We start from the raw sequence: 11,261 nt of genomic DNA, 5'->3' as shown, positions 1-11,261 counted from the left end.
TAAAATATTTACCTCTATTGAAACAATAGATAAATAATGAAGATATAAAAACAAATTTCATTCTAGTAGATTCTCAATACCATATCAAGATCATCAAGATTTCTTAATGAGACAATAGTAAAAGGAAAGAGTTATGTATACTCTCAAATAAGTTATGTTCATAAAAAGTAAAAGAGAAAGAAACTGTCATGAGTTGTGCTACGTAGAAACACCGGTTCCTGATAGATCACCGAAGTTAAGCGGGGTTAGACGATTCGAGTGGATGGACGGGTGACCATCCGAAAAATCCGTCGTGCTATTGTTCCATAGCAAGAATGTAAAAAACTATTGACAAAACACTGCTCACTCATGCCGGTTCGAGGCTGGATGAGATCGGATATATCGTGAGTTAGAGTCGATTTAGATACTCGCAAAGTCGTTAGGCCATTGAAAATGATATGGCTGAGGATCGCGGTTCGGATTTCGCGTAAACAAAATAGGGCCCCGTCTAGATTAGCTTTAATAGCAAAAAGAAGATGTTAACTTCAAATACGTAAGGTATATTTTTACTATTCATACACATAACTCGAAGCAGGATAAAATTGGGACTGCGGATCGAAAAACGTACTTCCCTTGCTAACAAAAAAAATACATAACCTTTGCCACTTTTAGTCACAATCATCTCATTGGTGAAACACTGAAACCGCACCCAGAGGTCTCTGTCGTCGAGCGACACGGCAATATCCCGTTCTTGGACATCGCCCTTTTCCTTAATCGAATTTATGTCCGTCTCCACCGCCGAGAGAATGTGCTGGGCCATTTGAGTTAATCTGAAAACGAAATGTCCTCGATAATTACCACTCTTCACCACTATACGATTCCGTTATTACATCATAATGTTCACTTAAGAGTCTGAAGAAACAAGGCTTCGTACGCGCCAAGCTGGTCGGATCATGACCGTCTCAGTAATGTTATTGTATTTTTAGTCCGTTCTGTTGCGCGCTTGATACAAACTAACACCATTTTTCCAAACAAGTTGACATTGTGACGTGGGCCGTTTGCCGTACCACTTAGAACCATTAGAAGAACCGTTTCGACCGCCATATTGCGAAAATATAATTTTAACGCTTAATTCTATGTACATTTCGTATTTGGAAGATTTACCGGCCACGATTGGGAAAATATTTGTATGGTTTTCGTCACAATGGCCATTTGTTTGGCGATATTGGACGCTTGTGAACGTAAGACCGTTTGCCAAACACGGAACGCGTTTTTTTTCGTTTGTTTTAGTATGTGTACTTTTGATTATATCCTGCTAAAATTGACGACAATGCGGCAATTTTGATCAAATATATTGGAAAATGAAAATTGAAAAGAAATGTGTAAATGTGATAATAGAATGTAAGAATGTTTCGGAGGGGGGTTAATCAAAATAACCTTACAGATTTATTGTGTCCCCCTTTCTTGAGTTATAACGAGTTATAACTCATCATACAGTCTCAGGGCTTTGACAAAAGCCAGTGTCTGAGACGACTTCACAGAGGTTACTTCTCTATCTCCTATGTCAGCTATAACAAACTTCATAGCACGAATGGTTTTTTTCTTTACAGTGAGCTTGAATAAGGTAAGAGGAAATCGGGTGGACAACTCAAAAAATACAAGGATATTTTCTTATATATGGACATATGGATATTTTCTTATATATTTTCTTATATATGGATATGGATATTATGAAAACTTAAAGGGAATAAGCATGCAGAATCACTGGGAGGAAGCAGCGCACAACAGAACGCAATGGAGAAGAATCGTAAACTCAGCGACAACCAAAAAGTAAAGAGGCAAAAAAGTAATGAGATTTTTGAATGTCCGGAGTGCGGAAGAGTCATATCATCACGTATCGGGCTTTTCAGTAACAGAAAAGCTCATAAAAGAAAATGGAAGTAAGGTTGCCATCTCGACGAACTCATTGGTGAGGTGTTCTAGTGTTTCCCGATTTTCCCCACAGAATCTGTATTCGCCGTTTTGTTTTAGTTTCATTCTACTGAGGTATTTGTTGTGGAGATAGTGTCCTGTTAAAAATCCCGTGACAATCCTAATATTATTCTGACACAAATGAAGGAAAATCTTTGATTTTTCTCAGTCGCCGTTGGATGATATCCTAGGTATAATGCGAAGCAAAGCAAAGCAAATAAATTTTGATGAAATTCTGATCCAATGATTCACTAACATATACATAACAAATTTTTCTCAAAATGTTTTTTTTACAAATATTATTCTAATTTAGTTCTGTTTTTAAAATATTATTTCTTAATATTTTATAAAAATCCATGAGATTTATTAACTGTAACTTTGGTAAACAAAGAAATTATTTAAAATAATCTATATATAAAATTGGTACTTTTAATTTTTATTAGTTACCTATCTTTGTTTCCAATCCAAGGTCCAGGAGAAAAACATGATAAGCGCCATTTTACTAATGTTACAGGTATATTAAGAACATTACCATCAAAGTCACAAAGGCTGTTATGATATGCAGAAGATTGGAAAATAGATGGAGTTGAGAATAGAAATATCTAATAGAATCCATGATAGTTAGACCCATGATTACTTACGGAGCAGTTGCTTGGTACACAATACCTGTGCAAAGTCCTGTGATTGGCATGCATCTGCATCAAAGGAGCCATGAGAACCTGTCCAAGCGCCGCAATTGAGGTCATTCTACATCTAACACGTATCAGTAGATATGCCAATGCGACAGTGATGGTTACTAATGGAATCAGTACTGGGATAAGATCAGGGGCTTGGAAAGCCCTCATAAAGGAAATACCACTCCTCCAACTCCCAGTGGAGGACATACCAAGAATATACCATTTTGAGAAACACCTCAATGTAGTATTGATATAGTAAGTAAGTATAGAAGTAGTATGAATAACTTCCAAAACCAATGCAGGAACAGGGATGTTAATATCCTATAGGCAGAAACCTACGCTATCGAAAGATGCGTACAACGTATCTTAGATAGAAACCATCGGAAACAAGAAATAACCATCTTATCTGATTGTCAAGCAGCGTTAAAAGCGATCAACTCAGTATCAATCAATTCGAAATTGGTGAAAGAATGCATCAAGAAGCTGAAAAAATTAGGCAAAGAAAACAAGTCCTCCTACTGTGGGTGCCAGCTCGCCAATGCATAGAATGTACTGAAAAAGCAAATTATATAGCTAGAATAGGAGTGAACACTCCACTAACTGGACCAGAAACGTTCTGCTTTCCAATTGGAAACCAACTAAAAGCCGAACTCAAGAACTTGGAAGACCGTAACTATCCGTAATCTGGAATGGGAATCCTGCAATGGTCTCAGACACTCGAAGAAGTTTCAAGGGACTTACGACATAGAAAAACAAAGATTTTTCTTCATTTAAGTAAGAACAATCATCGTATTTTCACGAAGTTTTTAATGAACACGTCAGTAGTAAATGGGGAAACACCAGAACACATTGGTGCCATAAGCTTTGGTACGACTGATATTGGAAATGGAGAACTACCCTCTGCAAAATAAAACACTAAATTACCACAATACACCAAAACACTTTTACTTTTACAGTGGACGCGCGTTTCGCTAACCATGTTAGCATCATCAGCAGATGATTATAAACTGCTAAAAAGTTTATATGTAAAAGTAAAAGTGTTTTGGTGTATTGCGGCAATTTAGTGTTTTATTTTGCTGTGTAACGCCAAAGGTTCCAACCCTCAACTATAATAATGAACTACCCTCTGTAAAACCGTCCTAGATACTGGCTTTTGTCAACGCTCTTGGTATATATGATGAGTTATATAATTCAAAAAAGGGAGGAACACAATAGATCTCTAAGGTCGCGGTGGTTAAAACCCCTCCCACTTATTCTACATTCTACATCCGTAATCGCAAACTGCTTATATCAGATTAATTTTACGAGTTAAATAATTAAATATATATATTCTGAGTACTCGTATAAATACATACTCTGATTCTCGTACACTACGAGTACACACACGTACTCTCGTACGTTCGAGTAACTTGTATTGTACTCGTACCCGGCACTGGTTGTATCCTAAAGAAATCAAGCGTCTGCCATGTTCTAATAAAACAAGGATATATAAACTGCCTGTTATACCTATAAATACCCTGTATTGCTTATCTTGCGTTTTGAACACAATTTGTTATGGTTTCTTTACGGATATAACATTAATATTGTCATAGATGTTTCTCATATTCGGACAGCATTCCTTTATAACGTAATGGTGAATTCCAACTGAAAAAAATAATCATGCATACCTCCCAAGCGTCCTGTTATTGGTTGAAAGTTATTTTATGATTATATACCTCTTATGATCACTTTACCCAACGTACTTGAACACATAATTAGCGATGACGTTCCAATGGCCCAAGGCTACAAGAAATAGAAAAACAGATCGGATTTTAAATAATTAGCCTTTTTGATGAAGATCCGTAGGAACATCGATAATGGATCTATATTTTACCAATCTTATGACTGTTATAAGTAAAGCAAACAAGAGTAATTTTGCCACTTTTAGTGTTTAATTATTGTTAATTTGTGTGGTAATTTTTAGATAAATAATAGTTTGTGAGGTTAAAGGAAATGATATACTGAAAAACAAGTTGGTTGGTTCTATTAACATTAATATTTCGACGATGTGATAAAAATGTTTTAAAATATCAATATGAAATTTGCTATAAAAGATATATGATTTGGCCAGCTAGATCAAGAGTTTTTATGTAATGAATGAAAATATAGTACATTCATTTCATTCATAGTTTCATCACTGCGAAATTGTTATATTATTGTGATAAATAGTTATGATTTTGCTAATTCCAATAATTAGCCATAGAGGTACGATTAGTTCCTTGAGTGTAGAATACAAATAAAAAAATTAGAATTAGGTAGTTACATTACTTGAACTGCAAATAAAGTGGTTAATTTAAATTTTAATTCTGAAAATATACAGGGTGGTCCAAATTGTATTCGGGAAATTTTGGCAACGTATTCTGCAGGTAAAAATAAGTAAAAAAAAATCGTATAAGTTTATGTCCTAAAATGATTCGTTTCGGAGATACGGGGTGTAGAAGTTTCACTTGTATTTCGGGTTTTTCCAAGTAACTTGTGATCTATAGTCGATATTTGGATGAAAATTGGTGTCTGGGAGTTTTTTGGAAAGGGAAATATGACTCTACTCTCTCTTAATACTTTTTGTCGGTGCCTGTATAAAACTACTGAATAAAAAAATATACATTACTGTCGTATTTTACGTAAATAATGATTTCTCAAGATATTTGGAATAGAAATAGTCAATACACGTCACGAATTTGATTTGGATTTCAATATGACTTCTATTTTTAGGGGGCACCAATTACGTGTATTTTAACTGTTATGAAGAGTAATACAGATAGCGTGACGAAGATCAGTTATGAAGAGTAGGTACAGACGAAAAGTTATTACTCTTCAAACCAGTTAAAAAATATGTTGGTGACGTCCTCTGCAAGTAGGAGTCATATTGACATCAAAATCATATTTCTCATGTCAAAAAACTCCCAGACACCCATTTTCATCTAATGTCGACGTTAGTTAAAACATTATTTGGAATAAATCGAAATAAAAATAAATGGATTTAAAGGTACTATTCTTATTAATCTACGGCTTTTCACAGTGCCAATATCATCATTATAATGAACAATTAATTGGTGTTACTAAAACATATTTCTTTGCCAACGGTTCTATTGAGTTTCAGAGGTTAATCGAAATCTAAACAACACACTTCACACTTTTTTTTATCTCAAACCACAAAATAAATTATAGTTCACACGTACGTTAGTGTAAATTGGGCTTAAATGACTCGATTATTATATATCTTTTTCCTTATTTGTAAAATTTTACTATCTACACAAACTATTATAAATTATGGATAAAATTAAACTTTAAATTGTTCAGTATACCTATATTTAATATCTGTTGCCTGATATCCTAAGTTTTCGTGTCAAGGAAAACTAAATTTGTACAATTAACACTAACATTCCGTTTATTTTGTTTATAAAGCTGCAGCGAAAATAAGTAAAGCACCGACTAAACATTTGAAGTGCAAAAAAAATAAAAATAGGAATGTAAATATCTCGGTAAATATGCTTCATAGCAAAAATAAATAAAACATAATAAAACTCTAAATACAAAAAAAACTATACAGGTTGATAATTTGTTTATTACTCGCGGCAAGAGCTTTATGGTTGAAATATGGCAACCACGGACCGCTCGTCAATAGACGACGCGACGGGACGAAGTCGGCAGAAAACCCTATAAGTGCATGCGTTCTCAATAGGCAGTGTTGCCATTGTGTTCCTCTATAAGTAACTCTCCAGTTAACAACCTGTATAAAGCTTTCATAAAAAATAGTTTACAATAAAAATAGTTAGTTTTTAACATATCCATTACATTACAATTTTAGAGAAAAAAAGATATGTATATGTCGCAGGCAGGCGCATAGAATAATACGGCTTTTTGCAAAAGATTAGTAATAGAAGGAATTTTGCAAAAAAGCCTAATCAGAATTAGGCATATTAAACAATGACGATATTGACGATATTTTCTGTATACTTCTGCAAAAAATACTGCCTGTTTCAGTCGTTTTGCAAAATGCCAAATCGAGGCCAGGCAGATTAAAAAATGATCAAAAATTACTCAGCTATGAGCATAAGCATAAACAATAATTTATGTTAAAATTTTATTTTCTTTAGATAAAAACAACTTGAACCCTATTTCATAAATTATAATTATTATAAGTAACATCATTTTAAATACAAAATATATTAAAACCTTAATATTAATATCTCCTTGAATTATTATACTCTGTAATTTGATTCTGTGTACAGGGCTGTCTCTTTGTGGAACTTTGCTTTCTTTTTTTGGAACTTTTATTCTTTTAGAATAAAATGAATTTAGATCTTTATAATAATCGTCCTTAACCATACTCCATTTAACAGAATTATCATATCTTGTGCCACTATTTTCTAATGTTGAAAGAGAAGTTCAAGAAATGTCGTATAAATTTAGGCTAGTTTTACTAATTCGGCGTAAAATGTTTTGTGCAATCTGACTAATCTTCAGCACAATTCACTAATCTTAACAGAGATAGATTCTTTGCAAAATATTCTTCTATTGTTAAAAATGCCGGCGTTTTATAACATGCCTAGTCTTTTTGGAAAATACCGAGTTATTCGATACGCCTGCGACGTAGATATACATATAAAGAGGTATAAAAATTGAAATTACACAGAGATATTAGATTTTATATAGTTTAAATTTTATGTTTTCAACTTAGATTTAAATGATTGAATATATTAAACTATATATATATATATCAAAAATAAATGAAATATCTAGAAAAATACATCCTGGAATACTTGCTGAACACAGGATTTTAAAACATCTACTACTGACGAAAATACTAAAAGACTTTTAAATTTATAACTGGTAAACAGTGTCATAAAAATAAATACAATAAAACGTCCTTATAACGCTTCCGGTTAATACCTATCCTGTTATATTGCTATCATATATACTTATATTACTTTTACTTTGTAGCGTTGGTCCGCATAATACACACTGGCATTTTAACATGACAGTATGTATACCTATAATGCTCATGTTTAAATACTAGTAAGGTTTGTTTCTGTAGCAACAGCAAAGTACGTTTTAAAAAAATATTAGGTTTCGAAAGACAATAAATACTCCCAGATATAGAAATTAAAATAATTGTAAGTAAGACTAATTATAAGTGGGAAAAAATTCATAAAGTACATGTAAATTTTGAAGAAGTTATATAGGGTAAATGATGTGACTGCTGTCGAAGAACAAAGTTACTACTACAGAATATTACTAAATCCAACTGAAAATTTTTAAATGTAAATAAGTAAGACTAAAAAAATATATTTGTTTAATGGAGATATTTAAATATACAACAATATCAAAAGCTAAACAACAATATAAAGAAAAATTTGCGGCTTCAACATGAAAATCATATATCCATTTTTAATTAGTCATTTCACATCTCTATTTTATTTCTTAAAGTAAAAAGTGTTTACTACATATCCTAACTTGGAAAAAAATTATGTTCCATACGATAAAAAAACGGCGTTAAAGACAGCTGGGAAATGAGTTATTCCCCAGTTTTTTTCCCCAAAAATTACTATTGATTGTCATTCCGAATGACAATCGATCGCTGTCAAGCCCTAGATGTCATTTACTTGGCCTTTATTCTTCTTTATTGTTTTTAATGGCGCCAGTTAGCCATTACTGCCAGTTGGCCTTAAAAAGGTTGTAACTTATTTTTATATTGAGTAGAATAATTGTGGTTTAAAATTGTTGAAATTGAAATGTTATATCCTTGTGAATGTTCTATCCGTGTTAATTTTTGGCAAGTTTTATATAAATTTTTAGCAAATTACGTCTAGAGATTGACTTCGCCAAAATTATTATCGATTGTTATTCCCAGCCATCTTTGACGCCGTTTCTTTCAATCATGCGGTATTATACCACAATCACGTAAATAGGTATACTTTTGCAAAAAACGAGACAACAAAAAAAAATAACAATAAACTTCATCTTGAAATGGTGCAACAGAATTGTTTTCATGGTCTTCTGTTAAATTTTAAATGTGGGATTATGAACAAAGTGATTTATGCCGTTTATTATTAAAATAATAATAAATAAATAATATATAATTAATATTCCATATTCCTTTTAAAATGCTTTGAAAAGTATATAATTTCTTGGTAAATATTCAAAGTGTCAAAGAGTAATGATATATAAAACAACCTCAGAGTTCCCAACTGGCAGGAGGACGACAAATTGATCTATTTACAGCAACACTAGAAGAAATCTTCATTCAACTGGACTGGACCAGCAAAGGATTGAGAATAGATGGAGAATATCTCAACCATATAAGATTCGGTGATGACATAGTCGTAATTGTCAATAGTCTTGAAGAACTGAAAGCACAAATTAACGAACTAAATACAGCCAAGTAAAGAAGTGGGTTTTCAGGCCGAACAAGTAAAACTAAAGTATGTTACCAAAAACTAATGAGTGGACCAGAAAGATTATAATAAATAACACCACACTGGAAATAGTAGAAGTGCCGGATACCAACAATACAGCTCGAGATCTGAGAATGTTGGAAAAATTAAGTTAGCATGGGTACTTATGGAAGAAACTCAATCGTATTCACATCTAGAATGCCACGCTTGCTCTGAAAGAGAAGAAGATTTATTAGCAAATGTGACCTATGCATGCAGAAACTGGACACTTAAAACAGAAAAGAAACTGCAGGTAGTGCAAAGCTCGATGGAATGAAATATGCTGGGAATAACCAAAGAAACCGTAAAAGAATAAAGTGGATACGACCAAAGATCCAGGTAATAGACGTCATCCACAGAGTCAAATCTCTCAAATGACAATGAGCAGGACATCTATGGGAAGAACAATGGAACCAACAGATGGATCACAAAAATTACAACATGAATCCCAAAGAGGGACTTAAGAGACCTAGAAGAAGACGGAATAACACAGGAACGGGACCATATTAGAATTAACTTGGGGATAACTTGGGCCCGCACTTAGCCAAACAATAGACAACAATGGGCCAACTATACAAAGAGAGTATCTAAATATGAGAGGGGCTACACCATAGTGGAAATGGTAGAAAAAGCTGAAAATGATGATGATGAGGATGATTCAAAGTGTCATAGTTAAAAAAATAATCATTTGTCAAAAAAGTCGTATTATGTTTTGACATATTATTCAGAAACAACTAAGATACTAAAGAAATTATATCGCAATCGCCCTGAAGCTCGTAGACGGGCGACCTCTTATATAGGTTTCACTTAAAAGTAGCTAGTTTACACAGACCCTAAAGGTTTCATAACGTAATTCGAGCAAAAAACACCTAGTTGCAACCAAAATGAGGCTCTTTGTATAATATGTATTTATTTGATCCTCGCTATAAAAATACTTTAACACAAAATTTTTTTTTTTTTTTTTTAATATTAAAAAAATGTTACGGTGAATCTAAGAATAATGCGTTTATTTTTGTTTTATTTTTTTTTTTTTTTTTTTTTTTTTTTATATACATATAAGATAATGACTAAACCACAGAAATGGACTTTCTATTGGTCTAATTCATTCAACTAACCGTAAAATCGACAACAATAATAAAAACGAAAGCATCTTTACATACCTTATCATGAATAATCCTAATAAAACCTTATTTACTTCTTATCGACTTTCCTAATCAAACAAAGGCACGCTTCACACTTTTGTTTAAAACAGAGAAGACAAAATTAAGCCGCGTTCACACGCACACTAGTGTAAATTAGCCTTAAATTACTCGCTTATTGTTCGCTATTCGAACGATTTTTTCACACCGCTACGTTAAACGCACTCAACGTTCGGGCCGCATTGACATGGTACTTGGTCGTCGAAATGGTACCATGGTGGTAGAAGAGTCAATCGCGGCGCGGTACCACCTCTCGAACGCGATTGGTCGATTCTAATACCTGGGTTTGTTTCGATATGGTGGCCGGAGATTGGGTTTTTTTCTTTCGGGGACCGCGCGTAGTGGGTTGTGTAGGTTTACGATTTTCCTGGAAGAAAGTTGGTATGTGAGATTTGGTTTGGTTGACGGACGGTTGCATTTCTTAAAGAGCACATTGGAAAATCATTGTACATAAAACATGTCAAGGCTGGTTTCTGTTTACACAGAAAATATAAACTCATATATGAGGAAAAGAGTCATTCTGAACAAATTCTACATAAAAATTTGCTAGCCAGTAGTACTTTGAGATTATAAAGCAAGAGGAGAAAAGAGCAATTGTAACATTATGAGAAAAACGCAAGCATAAAAATTGTCTTTAGGAGAAATACCGTTTTTTTTTAAAAGAGGTGGTGAAGAATATGAAAATAAGCTTGAATTTTCAGAAACAATTGTTTCCATGGTGACAAATTCGATTTGGTTCTTTGATACATTAGATGGTTATTGTTTTTCTTCAGTCATATTTTTCTGTAAAGTATCACGGGTATCATATTTTTTCGTAGCATTGAACTAGATAATAGAATTTTGTGATTTTTTTAAAAAAAAACGTTTTTAAAAAAAAAAATATGGGCGAACACAAAATTCTGATAACATTCTGGCCTCAATTGAATGTTATTTATAGAAAGATTCAATGGCACCGCGGG

This window comes from Sitophilus oryzae, unplaced genomic scaffold (genome assembly GCF_002938485.1).
Source record: "Sitophilus oryzae breed Bouriz unplaced genomic scaffold, Soryzae_2.0 scaffold_563_pilon_pilon, whole genome shotgun sequence".
NCBI lineage: Eukaryota > Metazoa > Arthropoda > Insecta > Coleoptera > Curculionidae > Sitophilus > Sitophilus oryzae.
Note: the sequence above shows the minus strand (reverse complement) of the source record.